The following is a 13,816-nucleotide window of genomic DNA, read 5'->3' as shown; positions in this document are numbered from 1 at the left end:
ACAATCTGAAACTGAGAAGACTAATTTTTATTTTAAATGCATGTAGAATGATTTCCATTAACTTAAACAAATGAACGGTAATTTCCATTTAATCTCCAATAAATCTGATCCATTGGTTGTGGTTCGCCTGATCTAAGCCATTTAGTTAAATGAGTTTTATTACAAATTTCCTGTTTCTTTGGTTTAAAAAAACAGTTTTTTTTTTTTATCAAATTATTAGAAACTGTCACAAAATTTCATTTAGAAATTTCCAACAGGCTTTACAACCTTAAATATTAAAGTTACATTAAAATGTCTGGTTAGACACATACCAGCTGCCGAGCACTATTCTTGAAGTTTAGTCGGTTTGACTAACGTTCCTAATTGCTTTTTTTCGGTTACTGTTTCATATTTTCACTGTCACATAGATCATCTTTTTTGCCTCTTTTAATTGATACTTATCATATTATATCAAAATAAATTACCAAAAAATAAGGAATTTGTAGATTAAAGCTTACAAATGGTTTTATTTTTTCTAACTGATTTAAAAAAAGGGCATTCATAACTTCAAAAATGAATAAAACCAAATCAATATGGAATGGTAAAATAATTGACATGCCCAAGAGTATTATTTTTCCACCCTCAGATGGACAAGGATCAAACGCTCTTCCTGCTATTGCTGTTATTGTTATTGTTCCTATTGGATTGGGAGCAACAGCGTACGTCTTCTATGGTATGTTACAATTCACAGCACTATATTCACCATTTATCCCAAGTTGTTAAACTCAGGTTACCAACATCTTACACTCAGCACAACAACACTACTTTTAAATGGCAAGGATGTTCACCACAGTGCCCTGTGCTGTATATATGTGTTATTATACATTCCTTTTCATTTTAAGGGTTGTGATTTGAAGCTTTTAGTTCAGGAACAGGCAAACTGCAGCCCCCTGATCTGATCTGGCCTGTTAATGTAAATCACCTGTCCCACCACCTTTTTTAAAAAAAATATAATGATTTTTTTACGAATATGCAGTATGGTCATTGTAATGTAAGTAACGTCTTTACATTTAAAGTTTTTTAAAAGATAAACTTTATGTTTTTGTATTTTAGGCCAACTTTTTATGACTTTTCTCCGGTATTTTTGTTTATCCGATGCGTCATGTCTACTTCCAAACTATAGCTTTTACCCCCATGCTGTGCTGACTACACTTTGTCCTTTTTTTGCCTACAATTAAACTTTTTTCAGTCCCAAGGCCCATTCCTTATTTAATGAAATGCTTAACACCACATTTTAACAACAAAACTGTCCGTGGAAACTTATATCAGCATGTTACTAGGAAAAGGTTTCCAGCCCCTGATTTAGCAACTTGAATGGAATTAATATTCAAGGGCTTTAGTTAAAATTATTGTCAATTTTATTTTATGATTCTTTTTTACAGTTTCAATAACATTGACCACAGTAACAGTTGGAGGTAAATCATCAATAACAATTAAATGGAAGCCACAAAGCAAGCCAACCGTCAAATACCTGGTGACTTGGAAGCCGACCGGCGGGTCCCTTAAACAACCTTATTTCGTTGATTCTTCGCAAGGTGAACTAACGATCAAAGATCTGGATCCCGGGCAAACCTACACTGTTGAAGTGAAGTCAAAACGTGCTCCAAGTTTTTTAGGATCTGCAAAAACAATTAAAACAAGTAAGCTCTCTTTCTATTATCTTAACATTACTGATCATATTATGGCCAAAAAAAAATAATAAAATGGCAAGTGGTAATGTAAATGAACTGCTAGAATGCAACTAGAAGTTTGGCTACTTTTTAATTGCAAGTTTCTTCTATTTGAATGGCTGCAGCAACTTGTACTTTTTGTTTCCAACCTGTTTCACCTTTACTTAGAGAGATCGCTTCCATGCCAGATAGCCCGGGATAATCAGGATAACCAGCCCGGAATCAGATATACATTCAAACATGTAGTGAAACCTACATACAAACACCCACAACATATTATAACAATTATTATCTGATAAATGCTGGCCTTGTTTTTCCACCATCTTGTCATTAACTTGATTTGATGACAGTGATTAAAGTTTGACATGAACAGAGTTATTTTGCATCCCCGTAAGCTACTGTTTCCCACATACTTGGGTTGGCAGTCACTTGCTTGCATCTACCACCTGTGCATGTTCCAGCATTTGTGCTCTTCGCATTGTTTTCTTAAAATGTTTCAGGGAAAGGCTTTTTACCATAGTTTGATGAAATGCTGAAAGCCAATATCCCCCTCTTTGGCAACCGCCAATTAATCTTTCTACACCTAAATAATCTACCCAACCATCTATGCTGCTCTACTCATCTGTTATTCTGTTTCCGAAATATTGCTTTGTTTCAAATAGATGATGATGAAAATTAAAACTATAGGAAACAAACACATTTTTTTAAACAATAGTTTTCAGTATTTATATTAAACCATTAAAGTCATATATCACAATATTTGCTTTTTTACAAACTACTAACTGCTACTCCTTTCTATTTGCTTTCAACATTCATAGGTATATTGACATTAGGAAGCATGTTGTTTCTATGTTTGCACGATACTCGCAGAATTTCTAATACCTTCTGCATATTGCCCATGGCTCTGCTTTAAAGTTTTTGGCATAAAATGTTAAGTTGGTAATTTTTAATAGGCCAACACATTAGATAAGTGGCCAATACAGGTTTATTTATATCAGAACTCAACAAAACCATGGAGATAGAACCCACCACCACCACACCAACAACAAACCCGAATATTGATCCGCACGAAAATGGCACCCCCCTCTTGCCACACTCTGTCCGAAGTGAACAGTTATAAACATATTGCATAAATACGGAGGATGGATGTTTTAAGTTGTTGGCCTTTTGGATAATTTTAAGTTTTCAATTTTTTGGCCTAGATTTATTAAAAACTGTTCATACAGCAGCGTTGGGCTCAAACCTAGTTATGCTCTGTTAGCATTACTTTGCTGTTGAGTAGCAAGTTACCAAACTTATTTTTAATTTTTAGTTTATGGCAGCATAGTATTATTTTGTATGAAAAGTGTGTTTTCATTGTGTGTTGTGTTTTTTCTGTGCAATAATTTTCAAGCTTATAAAAGCATTTGATTATTTTTTTTTGCTTGATTTTTATACGAAATATAAATAAATGGGATTCCGTGTGTTTACTAAGTTTAAGTTTTTGGCTGTTAATCAAACTTTAATTAATGGGGATGTTTTATTTTGTTGTTTTTGTTGTTTATCATTTACCCACTACAAAAAGGATCTTGCAATACTCCAATGTTGTAAATACCCAAGTCAAAATTTAAAGCTTTGGCTGAACTTTTGTGCCAACATAATCACCTCCTCTAAATTTATCTGCTGTTTACTTTACTTTCTATTGTTGTGTCTTGCGTTTGGGCTGAAATTCAAATGGTTGTTGCCTTGGCGTCATTCTCAGCATACTTACTCAGGTGTGTTACTTTGTTGAAATTTATCAAACTAATTGTTTGTTCTGCATTTTTAAAGTAATGGATTTCTACAACGAAAAATATTTTTACTTTTTGGGTTGTTTTTGAAAACTAATTTAACAAACATAAACATTTTTTTCCCATTATATTAAGGACTATGCTTGATATTGTTATTTGTCTTTTTAAAAAACCCTTGCCAATGTTGCCATAATTATATTCTGCAAGCCTACCTTCTTTTTATATTTAAATACCGTCAGTATGTTTTATAAAATACCCAAGCACTTAAATTTTAAGCAATATAGTTACTTTTTCGGCATACTAAATTTCCAGTTTAACCGACATTCCTCTAACACTTTTTGTTTTACAAACGAACAGTTGTTTAGCAACAACAAGCACAACATCAGTTTATATTCCCAACTTTTTCATTTCTTAAAAGTTTTGTTGCAAAATGGTCGACAGAGGATAGTTTTTTAATTTTTCTTGTTTGTGTTTTTTTCATTTCACGGTGCGTGCATCAGACCGGAACGCTACACCAACCGAACCTTTTATAACACAACAACAAAATGGTCCGTCAGACGTGGTTTACCAAAATGTGCCCACTGTGAGTTCAAATATTTTTGGGACTTTTTTATGTTTTAAATCTTTTGGGTGAGCATTTTGCATGAGACAAAACAATGATAACAATAACTACTTTTATATTTTGACAAAGTGCAAATCACACCATGAATGCTATTTTCTGTTCTTCTTCCTGTTTTAATTTTGTCATTAAGGCTAGTTCGGTTGTTTATGATTTTAAATCCTATTTAATTCCATATTAATCCAGTTTATTCTGCGACATTTATTTGAATACACAAATATCCGTGGTTGTAACCTTATAAGTGTGGGAGCCCCTTTAATGGGCTTGAAACTCTTTATAATGTAAACCACAAAGTTAAGACTCTGGAGAGTTTTTGAAATGTTCTATGTTTGTGGCCTTTGCATGCCTCGGTTGGGTAACCCTGACCTACACTAGCGGACAATATGCAAATACGGAAGTTGTTACTTCTACATAAACCTGGTTTTAAATCAAATAACAGTTGCCAACTGGAAGTTGATAACTTGAACCTCTGGCCAAACTTCACATTGTGAGGGAATCCTATTGTGGCATAAACTGCATCCTGTTTTGAACACCCCCTAATCATCATTAAAACACTTTATAGAAGCACTGTTAGCCATCTTTAAACTGTGTCCTGGTGTTGGTAAACAACTTGGATCTAACTTTCCTAACTAACACAGGTTTAAGAAATTTGTCCAATTTTTTGTTGTTGTGGCTTTTTGTGCTTATTTATTTTAAAATAATGGAGAACTTTAATAATTTTCACATTTTCTAAACTTATTTTTACACTTTTATGTAAAAACTAACCATGTTTGTGTTTTTGTTTTATTGTAGAAGGAACTAATCTCATGGTGTTTTTTCTGTACTTTTGCTTCTAGTTTGGTTTTACTGAACAAGTACATTTATAAAAATTTAATCAAAAGAGCTAATTTTTAGTTTTGGAAGAAAGGAAAATGTTGTCTTAAAAAATTATTTAACAATGAAAATCCACTTTTGATATTTAAGTAAATTCACTTATAAACTTCACTTTGAGTAACTTTAAAGATAGCTCAAACTCTGTAACATACAAAACTTCTTGGTATTTCTTTATTTCAGGTTGGATGCAAATAAAATTAACATTCTTCTAAACTCCTTTTTATTTTGTTTTCACAGAATCAGCCTAGCAATGAAGATGATCCAATGAGTTCACGATTGTGAATGAATTCCAAAGTTCTGTTGTCATTGAGATGGGCATCACTTCTATTGGAATGAAAAAGACATTATGCCTCTCTTAATAATTATTTAAATCTCCTTAAATTTTTCTTCCATAATTTTGCCCAAAAGAAATGTATTGTATCTAAAACTAAGTGTAGCTATTTTTTTTCAAGTTCAGAAAAGTTTTATTACTTTTACTTTTTTTGGTAGTTTTTAAAACTTTAATTTTTTATTTTTTTAAAAGTTTTTGTTTAGTGTTAGCTAATTTGTTTTTTGTTCCATGGAATGTGCTTAATGTGTAAATTATTTTGAAAACTTAACTTAGCACTTAATTCTATTAAATCAGTTAAGCTATAACTTTAATGAACCTTGTTCCTAAAAGTTCCATTTAACATGTTTATTACTGAGTAAAGTTCTTGTGTTTAAGTGTTTGTTCCAAGAAACACTTTCATTATGAATGAGTTAGTAGGACAACCCTTGCGTTTTGTGATTGAGTGTTAAGAGCCTGTATATTCGATTTGTGGTAATGCCTTTGTATTGTAGCTTACATTTCAATCAGTTTTTTTTTGTGCTATTTTCACACAACCCGTTCCACAAGTTGTATGCAAATTATGTTACTGTTTCCACCCAACCTACACACTCACACACAAAGACAGCACATAACACACCAGTGTGGAGGATTATACATTTATATTGCCAGAAGTTTGTTTGTGACTTCCCTATGCTTTGTAAACTTGAAAAGTTTCAACCTTTGCTTTAAAAACACGGTTGTTTTCATTTTTTTTTTTAATGAATTTAGTTTTTAACTTGTTTTGATATTAATGAAGTTCCGTCCAATATTTTAGAAGCAATTTTGGAAGTACTGTGAGTTGAAATCTCTTTATTCACCAATTTTTATGTTGATGACTTGAACTCTTGGATTTATTGCATTTTATGCTTTTTTTATTTTATGTGTATTGCATTTTAAAAAGCGGTTTCAATGTATATTGCATAATATGTTTCACATGCATCTTATTACACACCTCCCTGATAAGTTTTAGTGGCTGGTACACAGAATGCACAAACCATACTTTAAATAAATATTTTTACTAAACAACATTTTTGCTTGTTTCTAACTGAATTCTGCTTCCAAATATAAAGCTTATTCAAACTTGGGTAATTTCAATAAAAATAATTAATATTTACCATGCCTATGTTATGAAAGGATTGTGTATACTGTGTACAAATGCATAAAGCACATTTAGGAACACAAAACACGGATCTGTTCATTAACTTCAGTAAAATAAAGCACATTATTTTGTAGTTACTGTGTTATGCATTTACTGACTGAACATGTGTTTTTAAATGTGTTGGATATTGTTGGTGACCCCAAAAACATATAGTTACCAAAAAATATATTTTGCTTTTTTCGAAATTATAAGTTACTGGAAATCTCCAAGATGTTATGTGCTAAATCATTTTTATGCTGTCATGTTTATAAAACTCAATTTTGTTAACATTATGAGAGATGTATATTTTTGCCGTTTATAAGTAAAAACAACTGAGTTGCTTTCAAAGGTTTTGTATTTAATGCTTTTTTTTTTGTGTGTCTTTTTGCTTTCTTCCCAAGTCGCATTTAAATGCAACTCTAACTTGAAAAGTTCATCAGCTCATACAACATTTAATGCTGTAATTGCCGTTTGATACAAAGTAGCTTAAGAAGCACCTTCAATATTTCTATCATTAATAAAATATTATGCAACATTTTATTCTTTTTTACAAAGTTAAATGCCCACTGTTGTGCACTTCAAAAGTCCAAACATTTTCTTCAAGTTTTTTTCAGCCATTCCTTGGTGTTTATTGTGAGTGTGATTATGTGTGATCTATTGATTATTAATAAATATTAACAAATGAGCTAACTTGTGCGATTTTTGTTTAAAGCGCGTTTCAGCATTAAACCTCGTAAAATGTAGAAACCAACGTGGAACTTACAAAGTAATCAATTTCACCCGAACCCCGCTTTGTTCCCTCACTGTGCTTCTATAGAAACCTGACACCTGCCTTGCCCATACAACTAGCTTCGGGGAATTCTCTTGTTGTCATTTCACCCAAGCGTAAATCCCTTGTGTGTTGCCAGCCAATAGTCGAGTTGGGCGGTTACCTTGCTGATGCTGCGAACATGGTTGGGGCTTATGGGCCTGGCTTTACGGGTTTTATTCTTTGTATTAGCAGGCGAGAAGCGACAAATTAGAAAATATTAAGCTTTTTTTGACTTGCGCCTTTGCATTGCCAGTAAATGTCGTTGCCCTTAATTCACTTTGGGTCACTATTAACAAAACACACTTTGCGATTTTTATGACATGTATATGTAATTTGGTTTGCTGGCTTCACGGGTTATTACCGGTAAATATTGTTTGCCCTGCATTAACTACAGGACACTTTCAAAACAGTTCCTCTGAACTTTTTACATTTTTGCGAACTATAGTCTTTGGGTTGGTGGATTTAAGCTTTTAACGTTTCACTGCATTGGAGCCTTTTCGCTGTAAACAGATGTTACATACGGACGGTTTATTACATCCTGCTTTAATGGGGTTTTATGGCCCGTCCTAAAAGTGGTGTCATTCAACCTGTTTGTGCGAGAATGAAAGTGTTTTTAACTGAAGTGCTGGTAAAACTGTCAGTCTGTTGCACCATTGTGATGTAACAGTCTTGTTGTTGTTCAAAACTAGTCACGCCTCAGTGCGAAGGTGCCAAGCGTGGTTCAGCAGTTGAGTGGCTGTGTGGGGCGCTTCTAATAATAACCACTTCCTTCTAATGCAAAGCGCATATTGATTGTTTTAAAGCAGCAACCAAATCTAAATACAAACCGTTTAAATGATTTCAGTTTCCCGAAATTTTACGACAATGTGTTAACACGGACAGGTTTACAACATAGATCCCGATAAATGGCAACGAATTTGTTGAACACGTTGTGCCTCTGAATGTCCTGGAACCCACATTGTTGTTGCACCAGTATCACATGATACACCTTACATTCCAGACGCTTTAGTGAATTCAAAGGGAGGCTTTGAATGACAAAACCAACCGACATTTTATCGACTTCTTTCTCTTTATTAATCCCCATTGTTGCAACAAACCACCTTGTATGACGTAATTATAGTACTTGTGAATTGCGCGTGTTTATGGAATCATAGAAGGTTGATCTTAAGTGGAGTATCGTTACTTTTGAGTAAATTTTGTTTTGTGTTAAATTTTGCTTTAAAATTCCCGACACTTGTTGCTAGGCAACGTTGTGTCAACAGTAAACGCGGGAATTTCCATCTTTCTGTGTGTGTGTGACGTAACAATAGAAAGGTAGACCGACAAGCTAAAAGGTTGCGTCGCGCGACCGAATCAAAATCGCCTTTGTTGCGCAACAAATGATTGAACGAACGATGACAGAGATACAAAGATTTTCAGTTGAGCTAGTCTAAACCTACTATTACGTCACAGTGCACTGTTGCAACAGCAGGATGTAGCGCGAAGCCTACCTACGTCTTGACCATTATTATTAATAATAGACCTCTTCTATTATGACTGTGACGTAATAATTAACTTCCGCGTATCAACGACGATCAATAATCACAAGGGTCGTTGATTGTGACCAAACAAAGGAGTTGTTTTCGAAATACTAATTAATTTAATTATGTGTGGTCAAACAAAACAAAAAAAAAGGTTTAAATTACAAACTCGTTAAACCACAGAAATATGTTGAACAAGAGAAGTTATTTGCTCTTTGAGAATGTATTTCGTTTCAATTTCTAAAAAAACATTAAAACTTACACGGCAGAAAAACTTTTTGGGGAATTAGTTCCAATGTAAGAAACAGCTCGGTCTTGTCGGTTTTGTGAAGCAAGGCACACTCTACGGTTGGCTGCACCCAACTGCTGCGGTTTGAAGGGGCTTTTGGCGAGGGGGGTAGGGGCGTGCATGGGTTGTGTGACTTCATAAACGTGATTGGGGCTTTCCGCGCCACATCGGGGGTATTTTAGCTAAAAACAACTTTTGGTTCCCTGCAAACACCAATGTTTTTCTGGATTATCCTACACTAGTGTAGAGCGCCAGACTAATTGCCAACCAGGAGCTTTTGTGTTTACGGTGCAATTTACGCTGTTTCGGTTTGCCACAGATTTATTGTGTGGTTAATTGTAGGATATTAATCACAACGTAACTCCAGATACCAATTGTGCCTTGTGTTAATTACATTGGAATCTATGTGTTAAGTGTTTAGAAACTTTAGCTCTGCGTTTATCCGCACAGGTAAAAAAACATAGAAAATGTCGATAATGTTGGTTTCTTAATGTTGCTCGCACAAATACAAGGGGTGGAAGTAACTACAGTTAAGAATACAAGGTAAAACAAAAACACATAAGTCAAAACATTATGGAACAACAACAAAAACCCTTATAATTGTAAATTGTATTTCTGCACCAGCGAGACAGGGAAGGTGTTTTGTGCAATTTGATCCACTTCTAGCTCATCGTTCCAACGGTTGTGGTTAAGTTACCGTCTGGAATGTGTTGTTGGCAACTGAATGTTATGCTGGGCCACGCCTTTCCACTCAACCAACGTATGCTTCAACGACACCTAGCGGGAGGGTTTATTACAAATTTTGTCCACTAAGTGGCGTTTGATGTATTAAGGGGCAAAAGTTGGTAGGTCTACGTATAAATTTGGTTCGGAGCCTTGCTGGTTACTGCGCTTTTTAAAGAATCGCCAAAATCAAAGGTTTGTGCAAAAAAAAAATTTGAGTAAACAACAAATAGGTAATTCACTGTTGAAAGTTACAACTGGGCAATGCGTAAACAGCCTGTATGATTTCTTCCATTTGGGCACTTTTAAGCGGGGCTACGGAGTCAGACTAGAGACTCGAGTAAGACCGCATAAAACTACCCGAGTCCCGAGTCCGACATGCGCATGCGCAGTATCAAATTTTTAAGTTTATTTGGCCGCCAAATGGAAATTGTAAAGGTGGAATAGCATATGGTGGAATATTTTCCAACCATGTATTGTGAGTGTATGAATTATGCGACACCCCTATAAGTGGATTACTGAATATCTACGTTATTTTATTTACGTAAGTTGGTCAATACAGAGGACGGCTTTCAACAAAGATATACATAAAATAAATTCCTTTGTTTGAGTCACACAAATAAGTTGCGTCAATCATCTCTAAGTACGTAATGTTACCAAATGACCACGAATATATACTGTTACACCCAGGCCAAGCAACCAACTTCAACACAAGTAACCATAGTCCGAACAAACGTTGCTTTTATTGCGCGTAATAATCTTATTCAATCGTGGCCAAAATAGTTTCGGGGGTCAGGTTCAAAGAAAATGCTGAAACAGAAAGTTGTGGATTTTTTGTGTACTGGAACAAACGCAGGTTTGGCGAGAATCAGTAAAGTATGGAGCTTACTTAAGCATTTTTATGCTTAATTTAGCAATTTTGTCGTGAGGAGTTAAGTTGAATATAAATATTTACCGGGTGCTTTATTGCAGTGGTTCTCAACCTTTTTAGCTTACGGTAAAATTTCAAAAGAATTTTTGCGAACCGGTGGACCTTCAAAAATAAAGATCAACCCAAAATTTAATTACGACAGAAGTATAAAACTAAAACACTTTTTAGCTTTCACATACAACTGGACTTAAAGTTTAAGACTTCAACGTTGTAGCCTACTTTTAAACAGTTGGCCAAAACACTTGTAGCACTGTGACGATACAATGAAGTTCAAAGTAGACCATTAACTCCATGTTACGTCACAATGCTGCAAATTACGGAGCTGGCGAAGTTCTAAATTTGCTGGACAAGGTTTCAACATCTTGAATTTTGCAATTGAGATATCAAGTTGTAATATATTTGGCGGACCGGCAGGAAAGTTGATGCGGACCGGTGGTTAAGAACCACTGCTTTATTGTATCTACTCAAATAAAGCTTTTACAGTTCGGTGTATATAACGCATTTTAGGTAATATATTATCTTTATTTTGGCAATGGTTCGAACAGAACCTCCAAAGAGGAATATTGTTCACCAAGTATTTCGAACTTTAATATCATGTTAAAAAAAAAACTCCTATCGAAGCTTATCGTGGGTAAAACACGAAAGCTTTCAAACATTTTACTTTTTTGGGATTTCTCAGCTACGAGTTTGGAAATACAAATAAAATGTCCTTGTTTTGATTCATTGTTGGTCGGTTGGTTTATGCTGGTAAGAGCTTTCTACCACTTTAAGCCAATAGCTGTGAAAAATATTTTAGTTCATCCCCACATTACAATACTTCCGCGGTCCCAACCTGTAGGTAGGTAGTGAAATCCCAAGGGATTCGCAATATTTCGTCTTAAACGTTGTTACGACTATTAGGTTTATTTCTGTCTTATTCCGGACTGTGTTTTATTCCAAAGTTGAAGTTGTTTTTAGCCTTCTGGCTGACTGAAATCTAATGTCGTTTTTTGTATCTTGGTAAAATTAATTGTGAAATGAATCAAAAATTATCGCGCGGTGAGAAACGAATATTTCCTTTCTTAAACGCCTGAAGTGGATGGGATTAAAAAGTTTAACATTAGCGGAAACTTTGGAGCGTCATGGCTTGAGGTTGTTGCACGACGTAGAACAAATATCAAAGCCCCTGGTAGAAAGCATCTTGTAAACGTTGCGGATATATCTTAGGGCAGGGATGGCGAACCACTAACCCGCGCACCGCAGATTTTTATTCACCCACTTGTCTCTTTAGAAATACCGAAATGTTACCAATCGTTTTTATGAAAGCATAAATGTAGAAAAACAGTTCTTCGTTAGATAGCATTATATTGGTTAAATCAGAGCTGCGCGATCTGTGGGTCGCGCAAAAGTGTTTATGGGGTGACGAGTAGGTCTACATTAACTGCACTCCAACAAATGCGCGCAGAAAAGCAGACAACTAAGAGCATTTTGTTCAACGTAAAGGGTGGCGACCCTTTAGGGGAAATTAAGAGTTTGCTGACTAAAAGTTCTAAAAACCCTGGTTAAACCAATAAACCATGCCGAAAGCTTTCTGCTGAACTCCTGTAATCCCATAAAAAAATGCTGCAGCATTTGTTAACTATTTAGCTTCCTAATATTTGCGGGAATCCGAATTTGGAAATCATTCAAAAACTTTGGATTACCAACCCAGACAATAACACTTGAAACCACGCAGCAGCAAAATTTCGCATAATATAAACATATAAATAAATATATGACCCACTTGTGCATTTTGTAAGGATTAAGGTCGTGTTTTTGACCCGCACGATAAAAAGGTTCGCTATCCCTGTCTTAGGATAACAACTGGAGATTGTAGTTGACGTAGAATAAATATGAAAACCAATACAGAAGGAGGGAACATTTTGTGAACGTTTTGATGTTGGAAATGAATAAAGAGTTATTCGAAACGTTCAAAATGTTTCTTTCTTTTGTGTGGGTTTTGATTTTCTTACTACGCATTAGCAGATACCATGTGTCATCTGAGGTTATCTATTGTAGTGTGATTTCCGGACTAACTAGTACATGTAAATTAATAATTGAATGCAAATATGTGTTGTGAGAAGATTCACCAGACAAACCCTTTCGGTATTTTCTAAATTAAATTACATTTTGTTAAACGTTTTTGATATTTTTTAATTGTATTTTAAAAAAGCGACCAAGCATATGAAATCAGACTGTGCACCATCCTTGAGAAACAGAAAGGAATATGTTGTTCATTTATTGTTTGTCGAGGGGTAGGGGCGGATCCAGGGGGTGGATCCAGGGGGCGTGGCATGCACCAACTTTGCATATTTTACGTTTGTAAATGCAAGGCATTTTAGCGCTCTTGCAAAAATAAATAATTATCTCAGTTGAAATATGTCTGAGCGCATTTCAAGCGATTTTCACTTTGCGCGAATCGATAGTATTTTTGTAATGTAGCTTTTGTATTGAAAGCAACTAATTGTGCTGTTCTTCAGACTGCTTCTTTATGACGTCACGTTTGAATTAACCATTTGACGTCATGATATGCTGTAACTTTCTGACGTCATTTCTGAAAAAAAAAATTATCCCCAAAACAAAAATCCTGGTTCGGCGCCAGCTAAGTTTTAATTGTATGTTTTTCTAACCAAGTGTGTCGCATTTTTGTTCCTAAGTATCCCGCAGACCTCGAACCGCTGATTGCCCGGGTTGTTGCTGATTGCACAATCAGTGCGAAGTTGCGTGGGTTCCATGGAGGCAAGTCACTCGCTCCACCGACATGTTGGAAGGATGTTGGTTGACAACAAGCTCGTTTATTGCTGGCAGGAAACAGTTGTTACCAGTGCTCAGTGGAAATCATATCGATCTTAAGGATATTGGTTCTAGTTTACTGTATACTTAATGCGTTGTTAATTTCTAGCAAAATAAGTTATTTGCGAAATACACTTTACCTTTTTTATCTTATTAAACATATGAACGTGTCTTAGTTTAAACACGGACCGGTGTTGGTGATTTATTCATGCTATTTTAAATAAAGGTAGGAAGCTATAAATTCTGGCTTAGACTTTTGAACTGACAATGGAAA

At 35.0% G+C, this 13,816-nt stretch overlaps 1 long non-coding RNA gene across 1 annotated transcript; it reads left to right on the top strand.

Annotated features, from left to right (window-relative positions):
* Positions 1-3,242: 3,242 nt before the first annotated feature.
* LOC146170520 (uncharacterized) lies at positions 3,243-7,142 on the top strand. The gene is made up of 3 exons (XR_014494760.1): positions 3,243-3,463; positions 3,979-4,061; positions 5,208-7,142. It is a non-coding gene; the product is annotated as an uncharacterized LOC146170520 (long non-coding RNA).
* The last annotated feature ends 6,674 nt before the right edge of the window (positions 7,143-13,816 follow it).

This window comes from Ascidiella aspersa, chromosome 1 (genome assembly GCF_963924565.1).
Source record: "Ascidiella aspersa chromosome 1, kaAscAspe10.2, whole genome shotgun sequence".
Taxonomy (NCBI): Eukaryota; Metazoa; Chordata; class Ascidiacea; order Phlebobranchia; family Ascidiidae; genus Ascidiella; species Ascidiella aspersa.
This window is presented reverse-complemented; position numbering and strand designations above follow the sequence as displayed.